At 35.7% G+C, this 21,242-nt stretch overlaps 1 pseudogene; it reads right to left on the bottom strand.

Moving 5' to 3' along the window:
- Positions 1 to 2,676: 2,676 nt before the first annotated feature.
- LOC122098473 lies at positions 2,677 to 2,775 on the bottom strand (annotated as a pseudogene).
- Positions 2,776 to 21,242: the final 18,467 nt, after the last annotated feature.

Below are 21,242 nucleotides of genomic sequence, written 5' to 3'. Positions count from 1 at the left end.
TTTGTTAGGAAATGGAAAGGTTTGGAAAAATTTATATTAAGTGAAGTAAGCCAAGCCCAAAGAAACATAGGTCCCATGGTTTCCCTTATTTGCAATATCTAGTATATGTATGAGTCAAGCAGAAAAGTTCAGATAATGTGATGTTAGGAAAATGAACCCTTACATATGTATTTAAATGTTTTTTTCTTTCATGAATTTTTTTCTAACGCATTTTTAAAATTATTTCTTTGTTGCTTTGTATATCCCCCCCCACACACACACACACAAAGTATAACCCCTGCTTTCACTATATTTGATGTCGGTATAATTTGTGGAGGAGAAGGGGAAAAACAAGTCGTTTAAGGATACAGGTGGACACATTGCAACAATGAGAAGTACAAGTTGTCATGTCGAAAACGAACTTTACAACTTTGGTGTGGGGGGGAGGATGGCGTGGGGGGGGGTGGGGGGAGGCTGGGAAGGGATGTGAAGGGTAAACAAAGGAGGTGGCTGCAATGCTTGATAAGAAATGTACTCATTATTTTGCCCATGTAATTGTAACCCCTCTGTACAGTATGTTCACAATAAAAAAATAATAAAAATATTAAAAAAAATTAATGAACTAGCAAAGAGCCAAGAATAGAGATGTAGCTTATATAGTAGCTCATCAATCTAGAGAGGAATGGCCTAGGGGGACCTTGATGCACTGAATTCAAACTCTGAGAACGAAAATGCGCAGGCATGCACACACACACACATACACAAACACACATTTATTCAAAATATCTGCATATCAGTGTTTTGCATTAATTTCTTTGTTAATGATATTATATGGGTAAAATAGGGGAAATATTCTCTTCCATCCCATAACATTTTTATATTTTTTATTGTAAAAGTACTAAACAGAGTGGTTACAGTTACATGAAAAATTAATAGTTCATTTCCTATCAAGCATTGTTACCTCCTCCTTTGTTTTCCCCCGCCATCCCTTCCCTCCCACCTCCACAAGTACACTCCCCTCCCCCACCCTCCTAAATTGTAAAGTTCGTTTTTCAACATACTTTCTTGTGCATCACATTGTTGCAATGGGTCATATTGTATCCTTATTTAACCATTTTGTTTTTTCCCTTTCCATCCCCAAATTAGAGAAGTGTATATACAAGATGGAGGTGCACTAACATCAGATACAGTGAAAACAGGGGTTTAACTGTGGGGGATGCACATATAAAAAATCACATCGTACATTATAAATATATTAGAAACCACAGGAAGAAATAAAACACCACTTGTGTCCTTATCATGGGGTTCATTTACCTTAACATCATCTTATCTAGTCATATGCACATGCTTTTGACCTTTTTTTTTTTTAAATTGTGAAAATACCATACAGAGGAGTTACAATTACATGGAAAATGTAATGAGTACATTTCTTATCAAGCATTGTGGCCTACTCCTTTTTTTCGCCTTACCATACCTTCTTTGCTTATCCCAGATATGCATTAGTTATTGCAAATAAGGGATACCACAGGACCTATGTTTCTTTTTTTATATTGTGAAAATGCCATACAGAGGGGTTACAATTACATGCGTGAGTTATTGAGTACATTTTTTTTTATTGTGAGAATACTGACAGAGGAGTTACAATTACATGGGCAAGATTTCTTATCAAGCATTGTTGCCTCTGCTTTGTTTCCCCTTCCCATCCCTTCCCATACTCCCCCAGTTTCCCCACCCTGTCCTCCTCCCCCCAAAGTTGTAAAGTTCATTTTTTGCAATGGGTCCACTTGCTCCTCCTTTGTTTCCCCTCCCATCCCTGCCCATCTCCAACCCCCCACACCCACCAACCCCTCCCCCCCAGCCCCCCCCACTGTCCACATCCCTCAACACCCGGCCAAAATCATTTTTTGACATAACGACTTGTTCATCTCATTGTTGCAATGGGTCCACCTGCATCCCTTTTTAAACGATTTGTGTTTCCCTTCCACTGCACAAAGTATACCAACATCAAACACAGTGAAAACAGGGGCTTTAGCTTGCACGAGGAACATACAAAGCAACAAAGAATTCATCTTATAAATATCTTAGAAACAATCGCAAGAAATAAAAACCATTTGAATCCTTATCTTGGGGTTCATTTTGCCTAACATCAACTTATATGATGTTTTCTGCTTGTAGCAGACACATACTAGTTATTGCAATTAAGGAAACCATGGGACTTATCTTTCTTTGGGCCTGGCTTACTTCACTTCTTTGGGCCTGGCTTAATTCACTTAATATAATTTTTTCCATGTCTTTCCATTTCCTAACAAACTGGGTGATGTCATTCTTTCTGATGGAGGCATAGAATTCCAGTACACACACACACACACACACACACACACACACACACACACACACACACACACACATTTTCTTGATCCATTCGTTTACTGTGGGGCCTCGGGTTTTGTTCTGTATCTTAGCTTTGGTAAATAATGCTGCAATGAACATAGTTTTGCTGGTAGTTTTAGTATGGTCTTGTTTGTGATCATTTGGGTGAATGCCCAAAATGGGATTGCTGGGACTTAGGGGCGCTCTATTGTAGTCTTTTGAGGAACCGCCATACTACTTTCCAAAGTCTTTGAACAAGTTTAAACTCCCAACAACAATGCATTAAGGTTCCCTTCTGTCCACATCCCCTCCAGCATCTGTTCTTTTAAAAATCTAGAATGCTTCACGAAGTTGAGTGTCATCCTCATTCAGGGGCTATTCTCTTTATTGTTCCAATGTTAGTGTATGTGCTACTGAATTGAGCACAGAACATTTTTTATACATAAAGTGTAATTGATTTTCTTAAACTAGACAATTCCACAAAAATTAAATTCAAAAGAATTGTCGTGAAGCCGGGCGCTGGTGGCTCACGCCTGTAATCCTAGCTACTCAGGTGGCTGAGATCTGAGGATCGCGGTTCAAAGCCAGCCCGGGCAGGAGAGACCGTGAGACTCCTATCTCCAATAAACCACCAGAAAACCGGAAGTGGCGCTGTAGCTCAAGTGGTAGAGCGCTCGCCTTGAGCTGAAGAGCTGAGGGACAGCACCCAGGCCCAGAGTTCAAGCCCCACAAACGACAAAAAAAAAAAAAAAAAGAATTGTCGTGAAATTTTAGAACCATGTATTTCTTACATAAGAACACATTTAAGAATAAAGTCAAGTTTGACATGTCAAAAACAAAATAATACCAGATATTTGTTGTTCAACAGATGTGTAGGAGGAGGAATTCAATTATTCTGTACAAGGAACCTGCCCTAATGAACACTATAGAAAGTGTTAAGGTTTGTTAAAAGTTTTAATGTTTTAAATATGTTTAATTTTGGGAATTTGCTCATATATGCCAAAATTAAGACTATTTAGCAGGTTGTAAAACTTTTTCATAAAGCATTTAAGATTCATGGTACATACTACTAAATATGTACATTTCAGAGTTTATAGAAACTTTACTAATGAGAAGTTGCAAAGTGTTTGTGTAAAGAAGCAGATTTAAGACATTAACTGCACAGTTTCTGTTAAAATTTAAAGGCTTCTTTACTTTATATGTTAGTGAGGAACAAATGATGGTATAAGCCATATACAAATGATGAGATGAACCATAAATAATAATCTTAATAATAATAATCTTTAAAGGCTACTCATAGCCTATAAAATTCTTGTTGAACATCATAGACTTAGGCAGTTTTAAATGTACAGCAATATGAGAAAATAATAAATCGAATATGTAGTACATTTCAAATACTGGAAACTGGTAATTTTTTTATTTTATTAATCATTAATATTTATGTATTGGTTTTCCTTATTTGTAGCATTGTTTTCCTTGTTGTAATATAAAACAACTTTTTGTAAGTCATCATTAGGAAGTACTTTGAGAATGTTATTGGGATGGCCACACTGTTTTTTATAGGTATATGTGAATTTACAAAGAGCAAAATTAATAAGAACAAAATATTGATTAAAATTTTATCAATTAGAATCTGAATCAGGAGTGTTGATAAATGTCCACACCTAAAATCTTAGCCCTAGACTGAAACACTAGTGTTACAATGTTGAGCACACAAAAATGAGAGACTGTGTTTTGTTTTGTTTTTGTTGGGTTTGGGGCTTGAACTCTGGGTCCTGGGTGCTGTCTCTCAGCTCTTCAGCTCAAGGCTAGTGGTACTACTTGAGTCACAGCATCTCTTCCATCTTTTTCTGCTTATGTGGTGCTGAGGAATCAAACCCAGGACCTCATGCATGCAAGGCAAGCACTCTACAATGAATCACCCTCCCAGCACCTGAGAGACTGTGTTTTAAAAAATCATCTAAACAACATTTACTTTCTGTTTTGTGTTATATAATGAAATAAAGAATATCTTTTTATATTTTAGAATGGTCATACTTCTAAATTTATATTAAATTCAGCCACTTTATCCTTTTCAAAGTCATGTAATATCTCTGAGAGTTTGCTTTTGTAAAGATTGTTTTTTGCATTGATAATTTATTCTGAGTCATTTTTATTTTTTATCAAAATTACTTCATATTTTATGGTTTTTTGTTTTTTTTTAAGTGTGAAAATACCAGATAGAGGGGTTACAATTAAATGGGCAAGGTAATGAGTACATTTCTTATCAAGCATTGTTGCATACTCCTTTGTTTCTCCTTACTATCCCTTCCCATCTCAACCCCCTTACGTCCCATTTCCCCATGTCTTATGTGCCATGTCTTGTATATCTCATTGTTGCAATGGATCCACCTGTATCCCTATTTAAAAAATTATTCCCCTTCCCCTCCACAAATTATACCAACATCAAATACAGCGAAAACAGGGGTTATACCATGCGGGAGGGACATAAAAAGTAACAAAGAAGTCATCTTATAAATATGTTAGAAATAATTACAGAAAAGAAAAATATTTTGAATTCTTATCATGGGGTTCACTTCACCTAACATCAACATATCTAACAATTTCTGCATGTCTCAGACATACACTAGTAATTGCTAATAAGGGAAACCATGGGACCTATGTTTCTTTGGGCCTGGCTTACTTCACTTAACATAATTTTTTCCAAGTTTTCCATTTCCTAACAAATGGGGCAATATCATTCTTTCAGATAGAGACAAAGAATTCCATTGTGTATATATACAACATTTTCTTGATCCATTCATCTACTGAGGGACATCTGGGTTGGTTCCATATCTTAGCTATGGTAATGCTGCAATAAATATATCTGTGTGGTAGCTTTAGTATGGTCTTGTTTGTGATCATTTGGGTAAATCCCCAAAAGTGGGATTGCTGGGTCATAGGGGAGCTCTATGTGGAGTCTTTGGAGGAACCTCCATTCTACTTTCCAAAGTGGATGAAAAAGATTACACTCTCACTAACAATGAAGTAAGGTTCCCTTCTGTCCACATTCCCTCCAGCATCTGTTGTTATTAGAGTTCTTGATTATAGCCATTCTAACTTGGGTGAGGTGATATCTCAGTGTTGATTGATTTGCATTTCTTTTATGGCTAGGGAGGTTGAGCATTTCTGCATGTCTTTATTGGTCACTCTCCTTTCCTCTTCAGAGAAGTTTCTCTTTATGTCTTTAGCCCACTTATTTATTGGACAGTATTTTCTTTGAGTATTTGTTGTTGGGGGATTTAATTTTTTGATTTCCAGGTCTGTTTTAGATATGAAACCCTTGTCGGTTGTATGGCTAGTGAAGATCCTCTCCGATTCCGTGGACTTTCTATTGATCCTGCTAGCTATGTCCTTTGTTATGCAGAAGCTCTGCAATTACAAGCAATCCCATTTGTCCAACCTTTCTTTCATTTGTTGTGCTTTTGCATTTCTTTTCAGAAAATTTCAGCCTTTGTCAAGGAGACCTAGGGTTTCTCCTATTCCATCCTGTAATGTTTTCAAAATATCTGCTTTGACTCCGAGGTCTTTGATCCATTTGGACTTGATTCTGGTACAGGGTGATATATAAGGATCTAGCCTTAATTTTCTACAAGTGATCAACCAATTTTGCCAGTAACATTTACTGAACAGCCTTTCTTCGATTTTATCTTTTTAGATCCTTTATCGAATATTAGATGATTATGAGTCTGTAGGTTCATTTCTGGGTTTTCAATTCTATTCCATTGTTCCTGAGATCTTTTCTTGTGCCAGTAAAAAACTGTTTTAATTACTATGGCTTTGTAGAAGAGTTTGAAATTTGGTATTGATATTCCTCCAACACTGTTCTTTCTGTTAAGGATCGCTTTTTGCAATTGGGGGTCTTTTGTTGTTCCATGTGAATTTTTGGATTGCCTCTTCTATTTCCTTGAAGAATGCGGCTGGAATATTGATAGGTATGACATTGAACTTATAGATAGCCTTGGGAAATATTGCCATTTTCACAAGGTTCATCCTTCCTATCGAGGAACATGGGAGGTTTTGCCACTTTCTAAGTTCTGTTTTGATTTCTTTTTTCAGATTTTTAAAGTTTTCTTCATAGAAGTCCTTCACTTTTTTGGTTAAGTTAATTCCTAGGTATTTTATTTTTTGTGGGGCTATTACAAATGGAAAAGCTTTCTTGATTTGAGCCACGCTTTTCTCAATGTTGGCGTACAGAAAAGCCATTAATTTTTGAGGGTTAATTTTATACCCTGCTATTTTTCCAGGTTTGGATCAGCTTGAGTAATTTGGGAGTGGTGTCCGTGGGATTCTTTAAGTACAAGATCATGTCATCTGCAAAGAGGGAGAATTTTACCTCTTCTTTCCCTATGTGGATCCCTTTTAGGTTGGCATATTGTCTTATTTCTGTAGCTAGGCATTCTAATACTAAATTGAAGAGAAGTTGAGAGAGTGGACATCCTTGTCTCATTCCTGAGTTAAAAGGAAATGGCTTTAGTTTTCACCATTAATTACAATGCTGGTTGTAGGTTTTCCATATACAGTTTTTATTGTATTGAGAAATGTTCCATGGATTCCTAATTTTTCCAAAACCTTCATCATAAAGTGGTGTTGGATCTGGTCCAATGCTTTTTCTGCATCTGTTGAGATAACCATGTGGTTTTAATCCTTGCTCTTGTTGATGTGATAAATTATATTAATTGTTTTGTGTATATTGAAACAGGTTTGCATCCCTGAAATAAATCCTGTATATTGGTGTATGATTTTTTGGATGAATTGTTCAAGTCGATTGGCCAAAATTTTGTTGAGAAGTTTTGCATCAATATTCATCAAAGAAATGGGTCTATACTTCTCTTTCTTTGATGAGTCCGTGCCTGGTTTTGGGCTGAGGGTTATGATGGCTTCATAGAATGTGTTCGGTAGTGAACTTTCTCTTTCAATTTCATTGAAGAGTTGGAGTAGTATTGGTGTGAGCTTTATTTTGAAGCTCTTGTACAATTCCGCTGTAAATCCATTAGGTCCTGGGATTTTCTTACATGGGAGGTCTCTTTTTGCTGTGTCTATTTCAATGCTTGATGTGGGTCCCTTAATATGCTTTAACTCATCTTGGTTTAGTATTTGCATGTTGATAATTGCTAGCAAAAGGTCCATTTCTGCCAAGTTTTCAAACTTATTAGCATAAAGATTTGAAAATATTCCCTTTTAATGTTCAGAATCTTGGTTGTTTCTGTGGTGATGTTTCCATTCTTACATCTGAGTTTATTTATTTGGGTGTGTTCCTTCTTTTTCTGATAAGATTTGCTAAGGGTTTGTCAATTTTGTTAATTTTTTCATAGAACCAACTCTTTGTTTTGTTGATTCATTCCGGTTTTTTTTTTTATTTCTAATTCGTTTAACTCGGATTTAATGTTAATTATTTCTTTCCATCTATTGAATTGGGGTTTATCTTGGTGTTCTTTGTCAAGGTGGTTCAGATGTCTCATTAAGTAGTTGGTTTCAGATCTCTCTAATTTGTTGGTGTAGGAACTCAGAGCTATAAACTTGCCTCTGAGTACTGTCTTTGCAGTGTCCCAGAAGAGCTGGTAATTTGTGTGTTCATTTTTTTGGAATATCATGGACATTTGAATTTCCTTTCTCATCTCTTCCATGACCCCCTGGTTATTCAACAGTGTGTCATCCAGCCTCCACGCGTTACAAGACTTTTTTGGTGTTGAGTTCTAATTGTATTCCCTTGTAGTCTGAGAGGATGCAAGGTGTAACTTCAATGTTTCTGAATTTGGACAAGTTTGTTTTGTGACCTAAAATGTGATCTCTTTTGGAAAATGTTCCATGAACTGCAGAGTAAAACGAGAATTCTGATGCTACTGGGTGAAATATTCAGTAGATGTCTGTTAAATCTATTTGCTCTATGCAGTTGTTTAAATCTGCGGTTTCCCTGTTGATTTTTTTTTTTTTTTTTGCTGATTTGATCTATATAGTGGGCATAGTGGTGTGTTAAAATCCTCAACAATTAATGTCGTTGGATCTATGTGAGATCTGAGGGAAAATAGTGTCTCTTGGATAAATTTTGGTGCTCTATTGTTTGGCAATTCCATATTTAGAATTGTAATATCCTCCTGAAGTAGAGAACCCATAAGTCATAGGTAGCGACCTTCTTTACCTCTTTACACTAATTTTAATTCGAGGCATATTTTACCTGATATTATTATTGCAACTCCTTCCTGTTTATGGCAGCCGTTTGATTTGTAGATTTTATTCCATCCTTTCATTAACAAAATGTGTTTGCTTTTATAGGTAAAGTGTGCATCCTGAAGGCAGGAGACAGAATTATCTTGCTTTTTAATCCAACTAGACAGTCTATTTCGCTAAATTGGAGCTTTAAGTCTGTTAATGTTGAGAGGTAGGACTGAGAGGTGTTTGGTAGCTCCTGCCATGCTATCCACCTCCTTGGGGGCTGTGGAAACTTGGTTTTTCCTATGGTTCTTGGATTCTCAGTTTGGGTGTGGTTTCTTAGCCATTATTGTGGTCTTGTTGGGTTTCTGTGTGTAGGTCATCTTTAAGTATTTTTTATAGGGCTGGTTTGGTGGAGATATATTTTTCAGTTTTTCTTTGCTATGGAAGGTTTTTATTTGACCTTCGGTTATGAAGGAGAGTTTAGTTGGCTGAAAATTGTTTGTCTTCAGGGCATGGCATAGAGCCTGCCAGGCTCTTCTTGCTTTACTTATCTATGCTGAAAAATATGAGGTGATTCTAATTGGTTTTCCTTTATAGATGATTGATCTTTTCTCCTTGACATTTTTAAGAACTTATTCTTGATCTGAATTGGTCCTGTGTGGATTATAATGTGACAATGGGAAGTGCTGTTCTGTTCTGGTCTATTTGGGGTTCTACAAGCATCTTGTATCTGAATAGGCCTATCTTTTTGTATGTTTGGGAAGTTCTCTGCTAGGATCCTGTTAAACAAATTTCCTCGACAATTAACTTCTGTCTCTACTTGCTCCTCTACACCATTTGTCCTCAGAGTAGGCCTTCTGATTGTGTATTCCAAATGTTGAATAGATCTATCATATTTCTTGGATTTGTCTTGGATAATTGTATGTTCTTTCTCTATAATACCTAGGCTGTCTTCAATCCCCAAGTTTCGATCTTCTGCATGCTCTAACCTACTGTTGTCTTTCTACTTGGTTTATTTCTTTTCCTTCTAATTGGTCGGCCTTGATGGCTTCAAATTCTTTGTTGGAGCCTTGTTTTAGATCTTCTATGAACTTCTTTACTTCCTTAATTTGGTGTTCTCAAATCACTTAGTTGATTGGTTATGGATTACTTGGACTCCCATTCCTGCTGTCGGGCTCCATTCAGCATTCCCTGTGTGGTCGCCCTGAATTCTTTCAGCTGTCTGTTTATGGATTCCATGAATGCCTCTATTGATCTTTGTCTATTCTCATCCTGATGTCACAATTCCTGTGTTATGCTTTGATTAGCTTCCTCACGTTCATGCAATTCCTGTAGTTCCCTTTGACTGTTCTCAACCTGTTCACTCAATTACTGTATCAGTCTTTGAGTAGTTTCCTGACAGTCACGAAATTCCTGTACTAATGTTTGGTTTGCCTCCTCTCTCTCTCCCTATCACGTTCAAACTGAGTCCTTTGCAAGCTTTCATTCTTTTCATTCACCACGTTTTCCAGTAGTGTTTGTAGTGCTTTGCAGGAACTCTCCTCCGGATTATTCATTAACTGTTCTGTCACTGGATTATCATGAATGGGAGTTGAGATACCCAGACTTGCCATTTTTCTCATGTTTTCCGGCTTGTTCTGCACACTTGATATGAAAGTGACACCAATTTTGTTGCTAAAACACTATTTTAAGGCAAGCATCAACCAAAGTCCTGTAGTTGCGTAGTCAAAATGGCTGCAGATAGAAGCTAGTGTAACAGATACAATCTATTCAACACCAAAAAACTATGCATTAATGGGCTAAGAACAGCAAAGATGAATTTTTCAAATCAGAAATTATGATGTTTAGGGAGAAATGTGGGGAAAAATAGGATTAGAAATATGTGGAGAAGTTAAAGTAAATTTAACCAAGTCCTAATCTCAGAGAGGGAAAGGGATTGGACAGAATGATAGGAGAGAAATTAAAAAGAAGATAATCAAAAATGGAAAAACAAAAATTTAAATTTAAAAAGTGAAACATTTAAAAATTATGTAACTTTAAAGAAGTGATATTGAGAGAAGAAAAGGATAGGATGACAGGAGGGGATGATAGAAAGGAGACATGAAAAACTAAAAAATAAAAATTCTTACAATATTTACTTGAAAATTATATGGTATAAAGATATAATACTGCTATTAAACAGTTATGCCTAAAAGTTTGTGAATTAAGTAATACATTTCTGGATTAATTATGTACACAATGGGGGATAAGTTCTAATAATCGATGAAGGGTATTTATCTGGGGATGAGTCAAAACAGCAATTAAGTCACACACACAAAAAAAAGAAAGACAAAAAAATGAAAAGAATAAAAAAAAATAAAAACAATTTAAAAAGGACCAAAATGTCAATAGCGATTTTTTTAAAAAGCACACACACACAAACACACACACACACCTAAAATAAAAATTAGGAGAAGAAGAAAAAAATGATTAATAGAAAACAATTAAAAATTTAAAAAATTAGTACCAAAAAGAGTTGTTTAATTTTCAGGTGTGTGTGTGTGTGAGGAATGGGAAGATCCTCTGTCTCCCCTGTGTCTGTAACCAGTCTCTCCGTGGAGTCTCTGGTCTGCTTGTGGTGTTTGGTTTTCCTGTGGCCTGATTGATTTCTTACATCAGTTTGTTTGAGCAGTCAATAAAATGCTCCGCTTTATCCAGGATTTTGTGATCCTCCTTCAGGCTGGTTCAGTGGGAGGGAGATCTGCTTTGAGTATCACGAAAGAGAAAGATGGCTGTTTCCTCTAATTTGGAGATGCTGTGATGAGGCTACGTTCTGGGTAGGGTTGAGGCGTTTCAGCAAACAGTAGCTTTTCCCTGAGGAGCTAGCTCCTGAGACACTCCCAGACCCCAGCCTGGAGCCATTCTCAAGGTTTATGTTTCTTCAATTTCAATTGATTGTCTAGGCTGCTGTAGGTAGGGGCAGCCTCTGGTTCTGTTAACCCAGTGAAGATAGTCACTCCTCTGTGGGGCAGAACTCTCTCTGCTTGGGCTAGGTGACTTTCTCCTGGATGGATCTGAGCCTGGAAGGTCAGGTCAGATACCTGTGACCTGCTAAATGACCCTTTTGTTTTCTTCCAAGGCCTGAGTTGGAGCTAGTTGCTCAGCCTGGCCTTTCTCAGTATCAAAGATGATGTCTGGTGGGAGGGGGAGGGGCAGCCTTCCCTCCTCTGCTCCATGAGAAGGAGTGAGGATGTCAGGATTCTACTCAGGCAGGAGTCTTTGTTCCTGGTTATCTCTGGTCTGTGATTTGCTACTTTTCAATTCTTGTTGGTGTTGAGTAGAATCCGCTCACCCACTGCATATGGCGCCATTTTCCTGGACACTCTGTTGTAGATATGGTGGCTATGGGTGCCACAGATGCTGCCACAACCGTGGTTACTGGCAAGTGCTTAGATCTGTCTTCTTGCCTGGATCTTCCCTCTCTAGTCAAACTCTGTGTACAGTGTTGGCACACTTGGTGTGATTATCTAGGCTAGTACTGTTCACTGGAACACTAAAACTGCTTTGTATGTGAGAGCTTGTTTAGCCTCCAGGTTCTCCTCTACCATCTTCCTCCGACCTCCATGAAACACTTTATATTTTATGTTGATTGGTTATTATGCAACAAATACCTTCAAATGTACATGTAGTGTCAAAAGATAGGCATATGAATATTCTCATACAGCTCTTATTTATCTGTTATGCACTTTCACTATTATGATATTTCTCTCTCTCTTATACTCTCTATCATTTCCTCACTTTCTCTTTCATGCTTCATGTCTGCTGCTTAGAATTTCTGGGGGTCTACTATTATCCGTCAGGATCCACTGGTTTGTGGGAACATGATATGGACAATCAGTTACCTTTGCCTTATTGAAGAGTTACAACTGTGATGTGATATTATTATTTGCCATTCTAAATGGTAAAACAACAGATCTAGTAATTCCTTTTCAATTTTATTACTATTATAAATTTTATCTCATAGAAATAATTGGGATGGATAAGATACTTTTAACCTGTGACCTAAAAGTACGTTTCCTTTTACAAACAACCTTTTCCTTTGAGTATCAGTGAGTAACTACATGTAATGAAAACAAAGCTATCCTATGGAAAGTAGACTGAAAAACAAGATAATGGGGAAGTGAGTACAAAGGATACCCGTCATAGAGCACAGATCCTCAGAGCAGTTTATCATGTACACTTTGTGAGAATGACAATGTGTTAGGAACTATACATTAAATCACTGAACACTTGATATATATATGCAAATATATTTATATATTTACATTTGTTTATATATGCATATATGTATGTGCCCTTATATATGTACACATGTATGTTACTATACTCACAAATACACACATACATATACCCATGTATACATGCACACATGGAGAAAGACACATAGTTACAGTCAACATAAGTTTCACTAGTTGTTGAATATGCCTTAGACGGAATTCTTGGAACCAAATATGTTGAAGATGTATTTGCCTCTAAGAGTTCTTTTACCACTCCTCTTATCTCTTAAAACTGGTACGTTTTAAGACATGAGATTCGACTTGCAAAATGCAGTACAAGTGATAGGAAGTCATTCGGAAATCTCAGTAAGTAAAGGTCGTATGGTGTCACCCTGCTCCCCATGGAATGCTTGCTCTTGTAGACTCTCAAGAACCAAAGTACCAGGAGAATATCCTATCAGAGTATATACTATCAGAGGGGGGTTGGAGGGAGGATTTGGGTGATGTGAAGGGAAGGGATGGTAGGGGAAAACAAAGGATTGGGTGACAATGCTCAATAAGAAATGTACTCACTTCCTTCCTTATGTAACTGTAACCACTGTGTACAGTGTCTTTACAATAAAAATATATATTAAAAAGATACAAGGAAAACTTCTGTACTTATGGGAAGTTGTATTTATCAGTCAATATCAGTAAGGTATTGGTTTTAGGACCACAGGCATATTAAAATGTTGGATCCTCAAACTTTTTACTTGAACACAGTATATTATTTACATGAGAATGTGTCCACAACCTAGTTCAGAGTAATTGCTATGAAACATTTTACTACATTTTATGTTTGTAATGGAAAATAAAAGTATATGCACTATCAACAGATACAAATTTTTTCAATTTTTTTTGTCTTTTTGTCTGCATTTTGTGGATGGAATTGGGAGAGCAATTTTGAAAAGCTCAAATTTCATCACCAAGAGCTGTCTGCAAAATGTAAAAGGATCTAATACAGCATCTTGAATAGTATGGAACTCCAAGGAGAAGTACTTGAATTGAGACATTATCAGAAAGTCTAACCAGGCAAGGACTTTTTAGAAGCACAGCTGCTATATTTCTAATGGAGAGCTTTCATAACCCTTTATGAAACACAAGTCAGAACCTCATTGAAGTATAGATTGTTTTCCCTCACCTTTCTGTCAAGCTCAGTCATTATCAATCAACATTTAGCTAATCTTGAATAATCCTCTAATAACCAAATGTTAATGGAATGTTCATATGCATAAAACCTGGGAAGGCAAACTTTTTCCAGTTAAGACAATCTATATTCTATGCTCCAGAAGAGAGAAAACTAGGTAAGCATCTATTTACAACCTTCTGAATAGTTCTGATTCTGCCCACATCAGTTATCTACCCATACCTGTGATGGAGTGAGAGGATTTTAAAAGAATTTAGTGATCTAAAATTTAAATTTAAATGTGGAATGAAATTAGTTCCAATACATTACATTAAGATATTTAGAAACAAGTGAAAAACCCAAAGGTCTATACGATTTTTTTTTTATTGGAAGTGTAGGGATATTGGAAATTGGTTCTCTATATTTTAAGCAACTTGCAAGAATAATTGGCAAAACACAATTTACATTCGGAGTAGACTTGTCACACTAATTTTTGTATATTGAAAGGAGCACAAGCCTCAACAATATGTAAATGCTATCCTCTTATTTATCTCTAAAGTTTTATGCATCTGGTCCATTAACATTAAAATCTCAAAAAAATTAATTTTTAGCTAATTGTCCAAAGGGGTTTTGCTTCATCATGTCAGTGTTGAATAGAGAATATGTGCATTTCAATGTACAATGCATCTGGATAATTGTCAAACTTTCCATTTTTCTTTCTTCCTTTACCCCAACCCCACATATCCCTTCAAGTTTCCTACTTATATTCTCACTTATGTATATTGAGTTATATGACTGTATTAGTCCACCATTTCCATCTCCATTCTTCTGCCCTACTCCCTTTATGCCCAAATCTCCCTTTTAAGACTGATTTCAACTTCATGGGATTTTGTTAAATATCTCTGCCATTGGTATATGGCGTTGGGCTTGCCATATCCTCTCTTCCATGTTTGACCTACATAAATGAGGATATTTCTACATTTTTCTAATCTCTGAATGTCTGAGTAAGGTCATTAATCTGGGTATCCTTTTCATTTTTTAAATTTCAAATATAATATAAGCTTTGTTTAACTAGTCATTTTCTAAAAATGAGTGATATTCCTGAACACTAATATTTTGGTACCAAATTGATACTGTAGTAACCTTGATGATAATAGTAACAAATCTATTTTAAGTAGAATGAGATGCAACTAAAGTATTTTCATTATATTTATTTCTTAGTGATCATTTTTTAATGAATAGATGAGACTTTTCCATCCAGTTTAGGTTAAGAGCGTTAAGTAATGGACTAGATGGTAAGTAAATCGGAAAATGTTTTAGGCTACAGGGGTTCAGGAAAATGTAGGATCAATGGATACTACAGTATTTTTCCTGATAATAGAATTTGAGGGCAAGTTATTTTATAATGGTTCATGTTAGGGAACAAGATAACTTCAGAGGAAGAGTCAGAAAATTTGTGGGAATCAGGGCAATCTGAAACTCATTTCCATAGTGCAAACTGATTAAAACTAGACTATTTTTCTTAAACATTAGAATTGGACTATCATTAGGGTGAAAGTTAGGTTTCAGTTGCAGCTGTGGTTAGTGTTAGCATTAGGGCAATGATAAGTTTAGTGTAAAACTGAAACTATCTTTGAATAACAAGTCATGGTAGAATTAGGATGAATGTGAAATATGAACCTGCTAATTTTATTAAGATTAAGATATGATTAGTGTGAGGGTTAGCCTCAATATTCCAGTTAAGGTTAGGGTTCCAAAAATGGCAAGATAATGAGTAAAACTACAAACTATTTTTAGAGAGATTAGTTGAATCAAAGTTAGGATGAATAAATCTAATGTATTTGTATGGCTTTTAGAATCCAAAGGCTATTAGCACTATGGTTAGGATTACTGTTCTAGTTCAGGTTAGACTTAGGGTTAGGGAAGGGTAAGCTTTAAGGTAAAACTGAGAGTTTTCTGCTAACATTTTCAAGTAACATAAGTGTCAAATTTAACAAAAACTACAGAGTTTTCCTAATTTTCCTGTTCAGGGTTCAATAGGGTTAAATTTAGAGTTAGGTTTCTAGTAGGTTTAGATATATAGTTAGGGTTAGAAAGTAGAGTATAATTTAAGTAAACCTGCAACTTCTTTTTAGAGATATAGGAGTTCAGTAAAAGTTAAGATCAGTGGAAACTATGACAGTTTTCATGATTTGAAGATTTGAGGTTAATATTCATAATAGGGAACGATTTCAGAGTCCAATTCAGGGAATCTGTAGGATTTGGTGCAAAGTGCAAATAAATCATTTCAAAGACCATGAATATCTGTTAGGATATATTTTCCATTAATTTTAGGATTCGGTTACTATTATCATCAAGGTTACTCTCAGGGTTCTGACCAGGATTAGAGTTAGGATTATGGAAATGGAAGGTTGAGAACTTGAGTGACTTACTTCCTTTGTGTATGTATATGCACTTTTCTAAGGCTAGAAGTCAAGGCTTGGGTTCTATCCCTGAGCATTATGCTGTAGGCTAGCATTCTACCACTTGAGCCATGATTCCACTTCCATCTTTCTTTGGCAGTGAATTGGAGATGAGAGTCTCACAGATTTTCCTATCCAAGCTGACATTGAACTGAGATTCCCAGATCTCTGCCTTATGATTAAAGGTAGGATTAAACTCATGAGCTACAAGTGCCATGGAAAGTGCCTGACTTTTATTGATTGTTTTTACTTTTGTTCAAGATCAACATTGAATTCAATATCTGAAAGCATTGCTCACTAGGTAACAAGTTGCCACTTGAGCCATATCTCCAAAAATGATTATCTTAAATAGCTGGAAATCATTAAATTTTCTTCAGATGATATGTATCATTAGTGTTGTTCTAAAAATTATCCTAACCAAAACAGATTTATAGACCCTAGAGGTGATCTGAGCAGATTCTTATGGTTGGCTTCTAATTGCATAATATTTTAGGGACATGATTTTTTAATTATTATATTAAGTAGCAAAGGAGTTAGTAAACAAGGCAGTTTCTGCGTACAATATAGCTTGATCAATGCCAACCCTTTCAACATTCACATCCTTCCTCTATGCACCTCTTCCTTCACTCTTCTTAATTTTGTAGGATATTTACTGGATTACTCTGTGCACTTCCCCCATTTTCTCCTGGTCATTCTTGTACCTTTTCTCCCTTCACCCTGTTTTGACTAGGGACTTACATATGATCCAGCAACTCTACTTCTAGGCATTTACCTGAAAGATTACAAACCAGGATATAATAAATATTTCAGCACAACCATGCTTACTGAATCAGCCCAGATACCCCTCAAGAGAGAAATGATTCAAGAAAATATAATACACACACACACACACACACACACACACACACACACACACACACACACACAGGAAATCCTACTTACCCTTCAGAAAGAGTATTGTACTATTTGTATCTCTCATTTCACCTTTCTTCTGCCTGGTATCACATTGTTGTTGTACTGTCCCTCTACTGCAGTAAGTGACACATGAAAACTGATGTAAAAGATTGTCAGTGTTATCGGCTAGCCATAGATTCCTAAATATGAGTTCTATGCTCATTCTCTTTGTTTATTCATGCCTTTGAGTAGTGATTGCACAGTTTCATTTGTACCATTTGCTACACAGAAAAGAGATGAACCACGTGTATGTATATATACATATATGCACATACATGTATATACATACATACATGGATATTTGTACACATATGGGTATATATTAAATACTTGAATATATTTTATATTTTTGAGAATTATGGAGCTAACAAAAATCACATGCATTTTACTTCTTAGTCAATTCTTTCAAAGCCTAAATAACTTTGTCTCCTTTGAATACATAATTTTAAAGAGAATATCACCATCTCTAATCTTTCAGTGGCCTTAAAATTAGATGTCCAAATGAGAAAAAGTTATTTAGGCTTTTTGGTGGAAGAGAGGAGTATTACTAGGGTTCTATTCAGGTGTTCTCTGCTTGCTAGATAGGACTTTATTTTTATAGCAACAAGCAGCTCAATTACTTTTGCCATACTTCTAGTCCATTTTATTTACTTGAAGTTTTGAACTTTTTGCCCGGGTCTGATCTTAGATTGAATGAATGATCTTAGATTGCTTCTTATGTCTCCCACACAATTAGCTAGGATTGCAGATGTGAACCACTATGGAAAGCTCATTTGTTGAGATGGATGTCTTGGCAGTTTTTTCTCTGGCCTGGCCTCATTTCTGCTTCCTGATCAGCTGGGTTTACAGATGTAGGCTACTATACCAGATGTACATGACACATTTTTTTAAAAGAGGTTTTTATTGAAAAATAAAGTATAGAGTGGTTATAGTTACATGAACAAGGTAATGAGTAATTTTCTATTAAGCCTTGCTACTTCCTCCTTTGTTTTCCCCTACCCTTCCTTCCTTCCCACCTGCACAATTACTCCTCCACTCCCATCTTCCCCTCTTCCCTGCTTAAATTGCAAAGTTCCTTTTTCAACATAGTGTATTGTGTATCTCATTGCTACAATGGGTCAGCCTGTATCCCTATTTAAACAATTTGTTTTTTCCCTTCCCCTCCCAAAGCTAGAGAATTGTGTATACAAGATACAGGGCACTGACACCGAATACAGAGAAAACAGGGGTTATACCATGGTAGAGGAACATATAAAGAAACAAAAAAATCAGATGTTATATTATAAATCCCTATCTTGTAGTTCAATTTGCTTAAGAATATCTTATCTGGTCATATGTACATACTTTTTGAACTTTTATTCTTGTCCCAGATATATACTACTTATTGCAAATAAGTAAAACTATAGGACCTATGATTTTTTGGGTCTGACTTATTTCAGTTAATATAATTTTTTCCAAGACTCCACTTAGAGCTCACCCAGCAATCCCACTTTTGGGCATTTACCAAATTATCAAAAACAAGAACATACTAAGCTACCAGCACAACTATGTATATTGCAGCATTATTTACAACAGCTAAGATATCAAACGGACTCAGACGTACCTCAGTAGATGAATGGATATATACTTATATACATATGTATGGAATATATACATATATGCCTATGTGTATATATATACATATATATGTGCCACACTTTCTTGTATATATATGCATATACATATATACGCACACATATGTATGTATATGTATATATCTGTATGTATATACATACAAACATATATGTGTATGTATATACATACAGATATATACATACATATATATGTATGTATGTATACATACATATATACATACATACATATATATATATATATATATATATATATATATATATGAATTCTATTCCTGCATCAGAAAGAATGACATCATCCCATTTGTTAGGAATTGGAAAGATGTGAAAAAATTATAGTAAGTGAAATAAGCCAGGCCCAAATATCCATAGGTCCCATTGTTTCCCTTACTTGAAGTAACTAATACAGGGTACCATATAATCATATAAGATGGTGTTAAGTGAAATGAACCCCAAGATAGGGACACAAATGATTTTTATTCCACAAGCTTCTTATCTTTATATAATCCCCCCACATAAATTTGGAAGGGAGTTGTGCTTCAAGTATAGAGCACCACCAGTTAGGGAAAAAGCTTAAGTGAGAAGGTAAGGTTTAACCACAATATCAGAGTTTAAATCACAATATCAGCACTCAAATAAGTTTATTTCTTTCTTTGAGGTTTTTATTAAATTGCTCAGAAAATAGCAACATTATATTTATTTTTAACAGTACTATTAAAATCATGTTATATTTATTGATGTTATTCTTTATTTTCCTAAATTTTACTTACTCATTAATAATATCCAGTAATGAAAAGAGACGAATACTGTTTCTCAAGTTTTTATGACAGTTGAGTATATGAAGGATGCATACAAGGAGTTTGTACTGAAAATAGATATTTGAAAGCTCTTCACATAAATAAATGATAGTTGAAGAAGCTGTGGGCATGTATGAAATAAACTAAAGAAATCGCAAGGAAAGATAAGGTATGATTCTGGAAACCACACAATTTTGGAAGAAAAAAAAAGGAAAATATATAGCTTCTGGTAAGAACTTTGTAACCCACCTATACATTTGATTCCTTATTTCTAGTGGAAGGCATTTCAGTTAACTTTATTTTACAAAGTTAAACATGATTGACATTTAATATTAACTGGCCTCTGTCTCTGGTAAGCTATTATTCTAACCAGGCACCAGGAACTCATGCCTATATTCCTAGCTACACAGAGGGCTGAGATCTCTAGATCCTAGTTCAAAGCCAATTTGGAGAGGAAAGCTGGTGAGTTGTTTCTCTTCAATTAACCACAAGAAAACTGGAAGTGGCACTGTGGCTCAAAGTGGCAGCACTAGCCTTGAGTAATAAACCTCAGAGACAGAACCCAGGCCCTGAGTTCAAGCTCTCTGAAATTATTCTTATCAGGATTTCTCTAACTTGTTTAGAAGAATGTTTTAAACTTAGGGATTTTTTATTTCATGTTGTCAGCATTGATTTTTAAGATGCGTAGAGAAAAATTATTTATAGTCAGAACTGGTTTGTATTGTTTTGTATTACACATTGCCTCTACACCCAGAGATCAGCAGGAAAGTAGATGGCCAAATCCTGACTGTTGGTAATGTATATGGATATGTGTTTCTTTTAGCAAAGAAAAAAATTATGAGTTGGTAGCCTTTATATATAACACCTTAATAGTAATTATATAATTACTATTATTACTAGTATTTTTTTGTCGGTTGTGGGACTTGAACGCTAGGCCTGGGCATTGTCCCTCAGTTCTTCAGCTCAAGGCTTGCAAAAGTGCCAGTTCACATTTTCTGAACCTTAAGTTGGAGATAAGGATCTCACAGACTTTCCTACAAGTGCTAGCTTTGAAAAGAGACCTTCAATCTCAGCCTCCTTAGTAGCTAGGATTACAGGTGTGAGCCACTAGCACCTGGCAGTACAATTATTTTGAAAAAGAAAAAAAAACCATTATTGTATCCTTAAAAATTCACAATATGGCAAGTGTATCTGTAACGTAAGTTGTATCAAGGAACCATCAGCAGCAATCATTTTCAGATCTCACTATGTCCTGTCCAATGCCAGATAATATTTCATTAATTTATTTTACTTTTTCCTAACAAAGTTTATTATGAATGTACAACAGCACAATTTTCTATTGAGTATAAAGAATTCTTTAGCCCTGGTGCTTGAAATCTCTCTGAGCGTCTTTTGCTCAAGGCTAGCACATTACCAATGGAGCCAGAGCACCACTT

This window comes from Dipodomys spectabilis, unplaced genomic scaffold, assembly GCF_019054845.1.
Source record: "Dipodomys spectabilis isolate Male_0828 unplaced genomic scaffold, ASM1905484v1 ptg000479l, whole genome shotgun sequence".
Taxonomy (NCBI): domain Eukaryota; kingdom Metazoa; phylum Chordata; class Mammalia; order Rodentia; family Heteromyidae; genus Dipodomys; species Dipodomys spectabilis.
This window is presented reverse-complemented; position numbering and strand designations above follow the sequence as displayed.